General features: G+C 37.7%; 1 pseudogene; it reads right to left on the reverse strand.

Moving 5' to 3' along the window:
* Positions 1-879: 879 nt before the first annotated feature.
* On the reverse strand, positions 880-1426 carry LOC137220751 (ferritin light chain pseudogene; annotated as a pseudogene).
* Between the last annotated feature and the right edge of the window lie 11379 nt (positions 1427-12805).

Genomic DNA, 12805 nt, shown 5'->3' on the forward strand with positions numbered 1-12805 from the left:
TGAACAAATTTAATTTGCTGAAACATTAATAATATTAAAATTAATATTTTCATCCAACAGTCTTACTTTTCATGTATTTTTTTCAAAAAGTAAAGCAACTGCTGTGGAAATGAAAGACTCAAATTGCTAAAAATGTGTCAGGGCCAATAAATAAAGTTTTAGGAAGGCAATTAAAAGATTATAAGTAAAAAGGAATACCTCAGATAAAGTAGATAACTTCAGCTTCCCTCTTGTCAGTATTACCATGGTTTAAGAAAATAATGCCACAAAACTGACAGCAGAGGTCCTCAGTCCCATAGTTTTTCAATTCTATTGGAACTCTCCCTATGGCACTATAACAAACTGATTTCAGGGACTCATTTGCTCACTTTGGATAACTAATCACAATGAATGGCCTACAAGCTTAAACTGTTAATGGAAAAGAATATATTTAAATAAAAAATACATTTAATATGTACAACAGTGTATAATATGTTGATACAAAAGAACAAGGGAGTAAAAGTGCAAATTACATGTTTTTAAATAGTTGGTTAAAGGTAGAGAATGGTGAGGAAAAGACTAAACCATTATGTACAGGTCTCATTTTTTATCTTTTCAGCTTTATTCTTTCGTCACTTTGAACTATTATTATATTTCTGGGAGAAAAAGAAAACAAAAGTATTTATATAGGACCTTCTTAGGGTAAAACTTTGGAATAGTCCTTTTTCTTTCTTTCTTTCTTTTTTTGCTGCAAAAAGCTTTATTGTTTCCATTTGGTCTAAGGCTTGAGAGAGGGCTCCAGGGTGATTAAAAAGCTGCCTAGTGGCTGCAGGGCGGGGCTTCAGGCAGAAGTCCTGACACCGGAGGGGATTTTCAAAGGCCGCTGGGCTCCAGAGGCTCCTAGTCGTGCTTGAGGCTAAGCCTTTGGAAGAGAACTCGCCCAGCCCTGCCTGGGGACCAGCCAGTCTGAGGAGGTTGGTCAGGTGGTCGCTATCTTCTTGATAAGTTTCACCTCCTCATCTAGGAAGTGGTTTCCAGGAAATCAGAGACGTGGTGGTCTGGGGGGCAGAACCCAGGGCATGCAGATCCAAAAGGGCCAGGTTCGGGTTCTTCTCCATGAGAATGGCAGCTTCCATAGCATCCTGGGTTTTACCCCACTCATCTTGAGAAGGCTTCTCCACGCCCTGGAAGAGGGCACGGCAACTGCACTGGTTTTGCATTTTCAAGAGACGCTCAGAGCCCTCGTGCTTCTTCTCAGCCAATTCGTGGAAAAAGCGGCACCCTCCCCCCACCACCCCCACTCTAGAGCCACATCATCACAGTCGAAATAGAAACCCAGAGAGAGAGGTAGGTGTAGGGGGCCCGCAGATGCATGTTGACCAGGCTGTTGACAATGGCCTCCACCTTGGTGGAATAATTCTGACTAATCTGGGAGCTCATGATTGATCGGTAAAATGGAGTTAAGCTCAAAAATTGGTATTGGCGTTCCCAGTGGCCAAGGATAGCTGAGTGGCTGATTCTGAAAGTTGTGACTGGAAGAAAGGTTGGAGGGTGGTCGAAGGCTGGAGCAAGGGGCATCCCTGGGTCTGTTCCGTCCAAACACTGTTGAAGCAAAAGACAGATACGTGGGAACCCTGAGCGCACCCCATGTGTTTTTCATTAAAGATGAATTTTTAAAGAGGAAACAAAACAGAACTAGAAATAACTAATGGGAGTTTATTGCTGTCTGAAATAAAGTTCTTTGAGTTGCCAGTCCCCCTATTTCTTTTCTGTCTTTACACTGAGATATCACAGTAAATTCTCTTAAAGAGAAATTGTCAATAGGATGACCACCAGAGAAACTTGGGCATCTCTTTTGATAGCCCTTACTAGTTTCCTGGTGTTGTGCTAGGACTGTGTTGTGACAATATGTGCAAAATATCAAAAACCAACATCTTATCAGAAGAAGAAAATCAAATTTCAAGACAGTGGTGAAGGCTCAGTCTTTTTGGGCCTCAGCTCCCTAATCTACATAATGCTTGAAGGTGTGGCTGTGTTTGTGGAGGGCATGAGTTAGGGAGGGCAGGTACACTAAAAGACCCACGAGTGGCAGGCAGATTGAGCAGATATTATCTCATGGCCAAGAAGCAACATAATAGAAGTCAGATACAAAGGAAGAAAAGATTCGAAGGAGGAAATTATGATAAATACAGTAAGTCCCCTACATATGAACGAGTTCTGTTCCGAGAGCACATTTGTAGGTCCAGTTTGTTAGTAAGTCCAACAAAGTTAGCCTAGGTACCCAACTAACACAATCGGCTATATGGTAATAGGTTTATAATATTTTTCACACAAATAATACATAAAAAACAAACACAACAAATAAAGAAAACATTCCTAATCTCACAGTATAGTACCTTGAAAAGTACAGTAGTACAGTACCACAGCTGGCATACAGGGGCTGGCATCGAATAAACAGTAACTGAATTACTGACTGGAGGAGGGAGAGGAGGTGGGAGATGGTAGAGCTGAAGGATCGCCAGCAATAGGAGATGGAGGGCAAGCTGCAATTTCGCTCACGCCTGACGTTGATGGCACAGGTTCTGGTTCCTTGCTGGATTCAATTCTATCTACCTTCTTGAAAAAACGATCCAGTGGTGTCTGGGCAGTAGCTCTTTTTTTCTTGTCATAGATAGCATGGTAGCACTGGATTGCATTCTGAACGGCTGCTGCAAGCTTTGTGTACCATTCTATGTTTGGGTCCTGTGCCTCAAAAACTAACAGTGCCTCCTCAAATAAAGAAAATCCCCTTTCCATTTCCTGCATCATGAAGCTCTTTGGTTTTTCAGTTACTTCTTCCTCTTGGCTCTCTTCGTTCTTTCTCTGGGCCTCTAATTCCATCAGGTCTTCATTAGTAAGCGTCTCATGTTGCACAGCAAGGAGTTCAATGAAATCGTCCTCTTGCAGATCTAGCTCCAGCTTCTCGCTGAGGGTCACTAAGTTGCTGAAGACCTCTTTGGACTCCTCGTGCACTTTCTCAAATCCATGAAAATCGTGAACAAATTGCAGGCAAAGTTCTTCCAAACCCCATTCATGGTGATGGCCGTAACTTCACACCAAGCAAGTTCAATGTTTTTTTTTGTTGTTGTTGTTGTTTTTTGCGGTATGCGGGCCTCTCACTGTTGTGGCCTCTCCCGTTGCGGAGCACAGGCTCCGGACGCGCAGGCTCAGTGGCCATGGCTCACGGGCCCAGCCGCTCCGTGGCATGTGGGATCTTCCTGGACCGGGGCACGAACCTGTGTCCCCTGCATCGGCAGGCGTACTCTCAACCACTGCGCCACCAGGGAAGCCCTCAATGTTTTTTACAGATGTTATAGTCCTTCCAAAATTGTGGTAAGGTTGTTCCTGATTTGTCACTCATTTTTACTGCCTGACAAAACGTGTGACATAAATAATATTTCTTGAAAGTTGCTATAACTCCCTGGTCCATAGGTTGGATGAGCGATGTAGTTTGGATGAGCGATGAGTATTCAGTGGCAGATGTACTACTTTGATGTTGGGATGAATGTTGTCCATGAATGGGGGGTGGCCCGGAGTATTATTGAACAGCAAAAGAATGTTGAATGGGATGTCCTTCTCCAAGCAATATTTCTCTGTGCCTGGGATAAAGTGGTGGAAAAACCAGTCCTGGAAAATGGCCTGTGTAATCCAGGCTTTGGGGTTACTCTTCCACACAAGAGGAAGAGAGCCCTCGGCTATGTTTTTAAGGGCTCTTGGGTTCTCTGAATGATAAACTAAGAGAGGCTTCAGCTTCACATCTCGGGAGGAGGTATTGCCAGCAAACAGCAGAGTTAGCCTATCCTTTGCTGCTTTATAGCCTGGCACCAACTTTTCTTCCTTACTGATGTAACTTCATTCTGGGATCCTCTTCCAGTACAGTTCTCTCTCACCCACATTAAAAACCTGCTGGGGTAAATATATGCCTTAATCAATAATTTCTCAAAGCATTTCAGGAAATTCCCGGGCAGCTACCATATCTTCACTCGCTGCCTCGCCACTTACTTATGTTGTGAAGGTTGGCTCCAGCCTTGAACCGATGAAACCAGCCATGGCTGGCATTAAAGATGTGCCCTCTGATTCTTTGCCGTGTTTCTTCTTCAAGACTTCATAAAGGCTTTTAACTTCCTCTTGAATCAGCATTAAGCCGAGTGGGACTCAACACTGACACTGATCCTGCATACACACATGGAGAAGTTTCTCCGTCTCCTTTCCACACTTCTTCGATATTATTGTCGACATCATCGGCACAGCAGACTTCACATGTTCTATGATCCTGTCCTTGTTTTTCAGAATCGTGCCCATGGTTGAACGATCCATGTTATGAGAATGAACAACTTCTACCATCTTTTCGCCTTTTCTCTCAATTATTTTCACTTTTGTTTCCATCATTATTGCTTGGCGCTTTTTAGCAGTACCAGCTACATCACCGTTGCTTCTATGCTTGCTTCCGGACATTGGGCTTGAAATAAAGATGCTGTACTACTGTACTCTATACAGTACTGTACAGTAAAGTACACAAAAGCACAACCTCTTGTAGAGGATGCACCCATGTGACGGTGTACGCCAGACACGTGAACTAATTTACGTGATTGGACATGGGAACGCACGTTCGCATCTTGGAAAATTTGCAACTTGAAGGTTCGTATGTAGGGAACTTACAGGAACCTCAAAGTAAGAGAAAAGAGAAAGATTCTTCTAAGCAACTGTCTTCTCATTTTCTAAAATTTTTCTTGAGGTTGTTTGCTTCTGTTTTCTTTTTTTTGATATTCTGTGCTCCCTATATTTTTTTTGTGACCCCTGGCTCCCTTGAGAATTAGAGAGTCTTTAGAAGTCAAACAGAGAAAAGCTAATAATGGGAATATGGGCCACATTTTTGGCCTTTCTCAAGGGTTGATCTAGGAGACTCTAAGTATCTGAAAACTAAGCAGCCTTTTCAGATTAAAAAAAAAAAATAAAGACTTCTGCAAAAAAGGGCTGGGTAGAACTTAAGCAAATTCATGGCAGCTTTTACAGCAAGTAAACATCTTTGGAGAAGGACTTAAGAACAAACTGAGTGGGAAAGAATAACCAAAAGAAATGTTATTGTCATTTTTAATCTGTTTGTTAAGTGTGATAGTCCATTTTCTTTCTAAAACTCAGGCTCTCAGATATTCTCAGCGGTACATGGAATGATCTGAGTAACTAATATTCATGTACACAATGATTTAATAGCCATATCAATGCATAGAGGTCTTCAGGGCTGGTTGTCAAATGCTTTGGTTTTACATAAAGATGTCTAGAGCATATGTAGTGTTTTATTAATTCAAATACTGCATGTACATAGCACAGCATCTTTCCAGTGCATTAAAGATGCTGCTCAGGTGTACATACTTTATTAATCTTTATGTCTTTTTTTCTCATAAAGCTCTTTATGTGCTACTATTTATTTAAGGAATTCCATTATATCCAATGTTCCTATGAACACTATTTAGACCTCTGAATAGTAATAACTATCTCTAAAATATTTGTTGACCAAGTGAAAAATAAAATAAAGTGAAATTATTATATAACATATTGGAAAGAGTTACACAGAAACTCATAAACATGGCTGTTTTATATATCAATACAAATTAGATCTTGGAGTATATTCAACCATATTATAGAACCATTAAAGTAACATTTCATTAGATTCAGAAGCTCTTAGGTATTATTTTGCACATATATTCTCATGTATTCTTACATTTTCTTTATATGGTAAATGAATCTATAAATTTCGTGACTCATATTGATAGATTATACTTCAATTCTATGGTTGTTAGCCTAGTCTGGTTTGGTATTTTTCTGTGATTTGGTAAAGTTGAGGGCAGTGGATTTTATTGTTTCCATTTTTCTCTCTCTAAGCAACAACAAATATCTTAAAATATGAAATAAAAAATTTTATCCCTTATTTACTGACTAAAATCGAATAATATAAATCAGACTACCCATTGACAGATCAAATCTGAGGCATTCATTGATCAAGAGCCGTAGATGCTCTGGGGGCTTCTAATCTAGTGTGGTGATTACTACTAGGGAAAAAGAAAAGCCAGGGGAGCTGACCAGTGTCCCTAAGGGACTGGCACTGGAAATGCCAGTGCTAAACATTAGCCAGGGTATGACAAGAGCTATTTTATAGTTCCTTCCTTACACATATAAATGTTATGGGACACATCCAGAACAGAATATAACAAAAATTCTGAAATTAGTTTTAAGAGGTGCATTTAGAAGCTTGAAAATATAATTCATAGAAACCAAGAAGCTCAACCATTTGTTTTCACATATTTCAGGGTCCTTTACTCCTGTTTAGTTCCTAGGTGATGAATTACATACAATCCCTTAATCTTTCTCACCTCGTTAGTTTTCAATTTTGCACATCAAATGTCTTCAATGGTGATTCCTTCTTTTCTATAGAGAAATGCTGATGTGCTCAGGCTAAGTTATGGAGAAGAACTGACAGGGGAAAGAGATGGAAGAAAAACTAACAGACAATTTCTTCCCCAAGGCAACTTAACTGGCAAAGAGGTGGATTGATTCCTAAATCCCCACATTGGGGCTAGACTTTGGCATCCTAGAAAGTGATGGTGGTGGAAAAATGTGATCTTCTGGTTATGTTAAAAATAGAAATATATTTTAAAATGAAGTTTGAGTTTTTAATTTTCATGTTAATTTTTATTGCTGGTTCTCACTATATTAGATGGGCAAGAAGCATTTTTCTGAAAACAAACCAAATGAAACAAAACAAACTACAAAAAGCTTACAACTTTTTATGATTGTGTTAAGAATGTTTACAGTGAGATAGAGACAAGTATGGTGGACCAGTATCTAGTTCAGATGATGATGATGATTATGGTGATGGTTTTAAATCATATTTATGTCATTCTGTCAGTAACTCAACACAGATATTTATGTGAATAAGGTGACTGTATTGTCCCTTTGATAAAGGACCAGTTAGTAAATCTTCTCCTTCTCTTAAAATTATTTTTTCCATTGGGTAATTATTACTTCTTTTTTTTGTTTTTTTTTTTCGGTACACGGGCCTCTCACTGTTGTGGCCTCTCCCATTGCGGAGCACAGGCTCCGGACGCGCAGGCTCAGCGGCCATGGCTCACGGGCCCAGCCGCTCCGCGGCATGTGGGATCTTCCCGGACCGGGGCACGAACCCATGTACCCTGCATCGGCAGGCGGACTCTCAACCACTGCGCCACCAGGGAAGCCCTACTTCTATTTTGCGAAAATAAAGTGTAAATTATAATCTCTGTCCAATGCCATACTAACTTTGCCAGGAGGAAAGGCTTAAATCAAAGAAGGGTTAAATTTAACATTTGTTAAATAAGCATCAAGTAAGATATGATGGTTTATGGGATGAACTCACTGGTAAGTGTGTCTAACATATTGCTTCTGTTTTTATTCAGATCTTGTTCCTAATAAATGGCAAATAGTGGCAGTAAGGCTGAATCTCCTTTTCAGCATTTTTTGGATGGTCGAGGAGGAATCTGGGAGGGGGTTGGTCCACCTTATGATCTGACTGTTTTGGGCTGTGATAATAGAGGAGGTAGACAGTTACAGAGGAAACCAAATACTTCGGAAAAGGAAGGTTCTGGTGACCATAAAAGATAGGAAGCTCATACATTATCAGTCCATATATTTGCCTCTCTCCATAATTTTGCCCTTCTACCTTTATCTAAAATATATGAGGAATTACTTGGGCCATAATATTGATAGTTCTAATTTCAAAATGGATTGTTTCACAGTGCTAAGGCTTACAAAGTAGGGTTGGCAAGGGGTTGGTGGAAAAGGATATATTTGTTTATAAGCTCTTTTCTTGGCTTCCCTATTTTTTCATTTTAGAAAATATCACAATAAATATTTTCTCCCAGACTTATTTTTTTCTTGTTATTTAAATGTTATTTAAATCAGTATTAATATACAAAAATATTTTATTTACAATTTCTCTTAATTATAAATTTACATTAATTTGAGGAGGGGCTTAACTAAAATGTACCTTTCTTTATATTTTCAATGAAAAAAATGTTTTCTAAGAAAATTAATAGTAAGTGAAATTTCAATGGCACATCTATGTAATTTGGTCAACTAATTGTTTTCAGACAGTTTTGAAGAACTTTGAACATAATATTATGTAATTGTTATTTATGAAATAAAAAAATTTGATTTCACATACTTTAATAAAAACATTCTTATTTATTCATTAAAGGAGGATTTTAATGTTGGGTAGCTCAGTTAATGCAGGCAACTGGAATAATAAAGCCATACATTTGAAATCATGCTACATTTATTATTAAATATATAAAATGATGCTTTTCATTAGACAAAATCATTTCTTTTGCAAGTAATAAAAACTTGATAAAGTTTTACAGTATTAGTTTTTCAAAAGATGGTAAAGGACAAGGAAGGTTTTAAAACAGTTAAAAGAGATCAATTTATTCTTTCATTAAACTCCTTATAGTTAAAAAGATTACATTAGAAGTTACTTATACATGCTGAAGTATTATCTTGGCAAAATATTTTTAAAAATCCCTAGAGATTATGTAATTGCTGGAAGTGTGGGTACTTTGATTGTTTTTTAATAGAAAACACTCTATGGTATAAAAATAGTATCCACAGTGCAGTAGTACAAAAATACTATAATAGTACAAAATCATATTAATTAATCTTGTGACATTGGTTGAGTCACTAAGCATCTGTGAGTCTCAATTTTCTAATCCTTAATATGAATAATTTGGACTGAATGATCTGTAGCGTTACTTACAATTCTACAATAATCTATATCTATAATATTACTATCATGTAGCCTCAAAGAACATTAGTATCATGTAATTTTGAAGAGTGTATTTATTTAAAATAGTAAGACTTTTGGCATATGACTTTAATCACAAGGTTAATTTATTAAATCAAAACATTTGTTTCTGAGGAGACTACCGAACTTGCATGACTGTTACCATTCAAGGAAAAGATACTTTATTCCCTAGCAGAGGAAATGATATGTTATCTGGAAGTTTCCTTCTGTTGTTGACACTCACATTTTAGGGACACCTGAAGAAACCAAAGTGGCTTTTTACTACTGGTTACAATTGGTGTTTATAGTACCAAGGGATGTAACCAGTTTTTCTGAGTGAGATGTTCAATACTTTCTTTCCTGCACGGAACATTTTAAAAAGCTTGCTTGGAAAAGAAGTTTATTTTTCATACAGTAGCTGGTGATCCTTTTGAAATGGAATTATGTTCTTGTTGTCATGGCAACATAGGATTCCATGCTCCTGTTTTCTACAATGTATATTTCTCTGAGTCTGGGTGTTTATAAGTGTTTTATTCATTGGTGGCAGTGTGGTTACTGGCATCAAGAAAATAGATTAGCCAGATGACATCTATGGTGCCTGTCATCTTCGAATTTCCACGATATATTAAGCATTCCAAAGAAGGTGATTATGGTGTCTATTTTAGGAGGGAGGTGGGATACTAACTTGTACTTTCTATATGAATCAGTGTGTTTAATACAGTGCCTGTAAGAAGCAACTCCCATATATCAGTGGTTTCGCACAACAAAGGATTTTTTTTCTTGCTTATGTCAGATGTGGACAGGGCAGATCTCCACCAGAAGGTGACTTGTCTTTGTTGACCCTTAGAGGCTATGGAGTCCTCCACTCTCTTTCATCTGCCTGTCTAAGAAGCAAAGAGAAAGCATGTGGGATCATACAGGTTGTTTGACAGAGTTTTGGAAGTGGTGCACATCAATTCTGCACACATTCTACTGGCCAGAACCCAGTGATATAGCCGTAACTAGCCACAAGGGAGGTGGGGTTTGTTCAGAGGCCCAGAAAGAGAAAATGGGATTGACAAGCAGCCTGCATGCCTTTTTGTTTACAAATGTTTTATGTTTAATTGGAATATCTTTGGAAAAATTTAGATCTCTCTATTTAAAATTCACTTTGAATGATGAACAGGTGGTAGCTGATATATTAATTCAAATTTATCCTTGTTGCTTTTTCATGAAGGGCTTATTCACTTTTCCTTTCTTTCTAATTTAGCGTATTCTGAATATAACCGTTAAGTTCTTATTTTTATATTTATTGCTACCTTAGGATCTCACTTTAATTATCAAGCTCTTTGCTTCTGTTGAAGAGAACTCCATAACTTACAATGTAATAATCATAACAGGACTTTTGTAATTCCTTGGAGGCCAGATGAACTTCATTTGAAGTAATCTGAAGTAAATTATTTTGTTATGAAATATCACTTTTAGTTTAATTATCTGGTAATACCAGAAAAAGTTCTTGATGATCTATTTGCTGTTCTTTGCATGTGCAGTGAGTATGTAGCCATGTGTGACCAATTAAAGGTGTCCTCAAATTGCTTGACCCTTCTCCATTGAGAAGTGGAGCCTGTGGCCCCTCCCCTTGAATCTGGGTGAACTCTGTAACTGCTTAGACAATAGAATATGGCAGGGTCGATGCTGAGCCAGTTTTAAGGCCTACACCTTAAGAAAATGGCAGCTTCCACTTTTGTGGAATAGACACGCTTGGAATGAAGCCACCATAGTGTAAAGCCTTAGCCACATGTAGAGATCATGTATAAGAGCATTGGGTAACAGCTCCATTGACCTTCCATCCTGCAGCCAGTATCAATTGTTAGCCATGTGAGTCAGCCATTTTAGATGTCGGTCCGATACGCCCTTTACATAAATCCAGCCCCAGATGCTTGCCCAATGCAATCAATGAGAGACTCCAAGCAAAATCTGGCTGTTCCAGCCAAGTCAGGGATGTGGGGGATCATAATAAATTGTTGTTTTATGTGATTATAAAAACCTGGAACATTATATTTTTCTTTATTAGGATTTGCTTTTGTTGGAAAAGCTTCTGATATCACAAGTTTTCAGTAACCCCTGAATATGGTTGAACAGCCTTTGGAGAAATGAACATGAATTGCATTTTTTTCTATCAATATCTATCTATCTATCTATCTATCTATCTATCTATCTATCTATCTATCATCTTTTTATGTTAGTTGCCAGCTGGGACAAGTGGGTAGATTAATATTTGAGTCTGAGTGACATTACTAAGGACTGGCTTCAATAAGATATTTCTCAGGGTTGATAGCAGACAATATTCTTATAGTTTTCTGGGTCACTGTCATAAACTAGAATTCTAGAACATAGTAATTTAGTTTAAGGGAACATCAAGCTCACTAGTTTGTCCCTGGTGGCAGTGTCAAAATATAATTGGTGTCCTCAGGGAAAAACTGCACACTTGAAGCTGTGCAAGAAAAAGAAGATACAAACATTTATTGGTCAAATAACATGAATGCAGGAAGGCTAAACTGTGTGTCAGTTATAATTAGCTGATTCCTTATATTTCATGACTTGCAAGAGCCAGCAGGAAAAAATTACTTTAACTACTTCCCTCATATAGGAGTCTAAATCCTGAAATGTCACCATCTCAGATTCAGTCGTTTGTGTTCTTTTCCCCCCAAAACCTCCATTAAAATGTGAATATTCTTTGATGAATGTGACTTGAAAAAACTCACACTTGGGTATTAAAGATTTTCAGATATAATCTTTCTCCTACAGGGAGAAGAATTTTCAAAATGTCTTGTTGTTTAAAGAACCTTTAAAGAGTTGGTGTTGTTCTTGGGAAGATGCTGAGTATTGGAATAGAGAAAAAGGAGAGGTGACATAAATTGCATACTTCATAATTTTATCTGAGCTTATGCTAAATGCACTATGTACTTATAATTCTATATATGCCATATTCTGCTGATCTCCTTTGAAGTCATATGCTCTTTGAGGCAGGTTCATGTATTGTACATATATTATAAAATAGTAATTTTGGTAAGTCAATAGCATTTATTACAACCTACTGTTAACTGGTAAGCATTCCTTTTATCAGCCTTATTCCAGGTCATATGTAAATTTATGGAAAATGACAATATGAATTCCTAATAGAACAGGATAGTGCTTTCTTCAACAGGTGTATACTTAGAATTATAATTCTTTTGGTAGTTCCTTAATGTATTATGCATGAATGGGTTATAACCTAAGAGAATAGTTTCTCCAGGTAGTATAGCTAAAATAATTTCACTGGCAGACTCCCCTCACTTCTACCATTCCATTTTTTCTTTGTTCGGGAGCAAATAGCCATCTAGTTAGAGACTACATTTCCCAGGATTCTTTTGGTCAAGAGTGCTCATAAGTCTAAGTTATCACCAGTGGAATGGGAATAGAAACGGTGTGGAAAACTTCTGACTCATTTGCTTAAAAACAAAAAAAAAATATTCTTGATTTCCTCTCTTTTTCCCCTTCTCATGAGTAGGAATATAATGTGTTTGTGACCCAGCTTCACCCATGCAGATGAAAGTAATACCTTAGGGGAGTGGTAGAGAAATAAGATGAAAGGAACCTATAATCCTGAAGGACCTTGTGTAACAGAACTACCCTATCAAACTTGAATCCTCCACTTGGGATTGTTATATGAAAGAGAAGTAAATTATATCTTACAAAAGCCACTGTTTTTATCTCTTTGTTAAAGTACCTTAGCTTTTACTGTAACTAATATACCTCACCTTTTATGCTTGAAATATTTTCTTCTGTGAAAGAGCTCAACATATAGCCTAGTGCATGTGATGCTTAATTGTCTCAGTAACTCAATGATGCTAAAAAAAGGTTCTGAAAAGATGCACTTGGTTGAATGCTTTCATAAATGTAATCATATAACAGTATGTACGTGACCCAGTGAATGTCTAATTCAGGATGTAGACC

Source organism: Pseudorca crassidens, chromosome 3, assembly GCF_039906515.1.
Source record: "Pseudorca crassidens isolate mPseCra1 chromosome 3, mPseCra1.hap1, whole genome shotgun sequence".
Lineage (NCBI taxonomy): Eukaryota > Metazoa > Chordata > Mammalia > Artiodactyla > Delphinidae > Pseudorca > Pseudorca crassidens.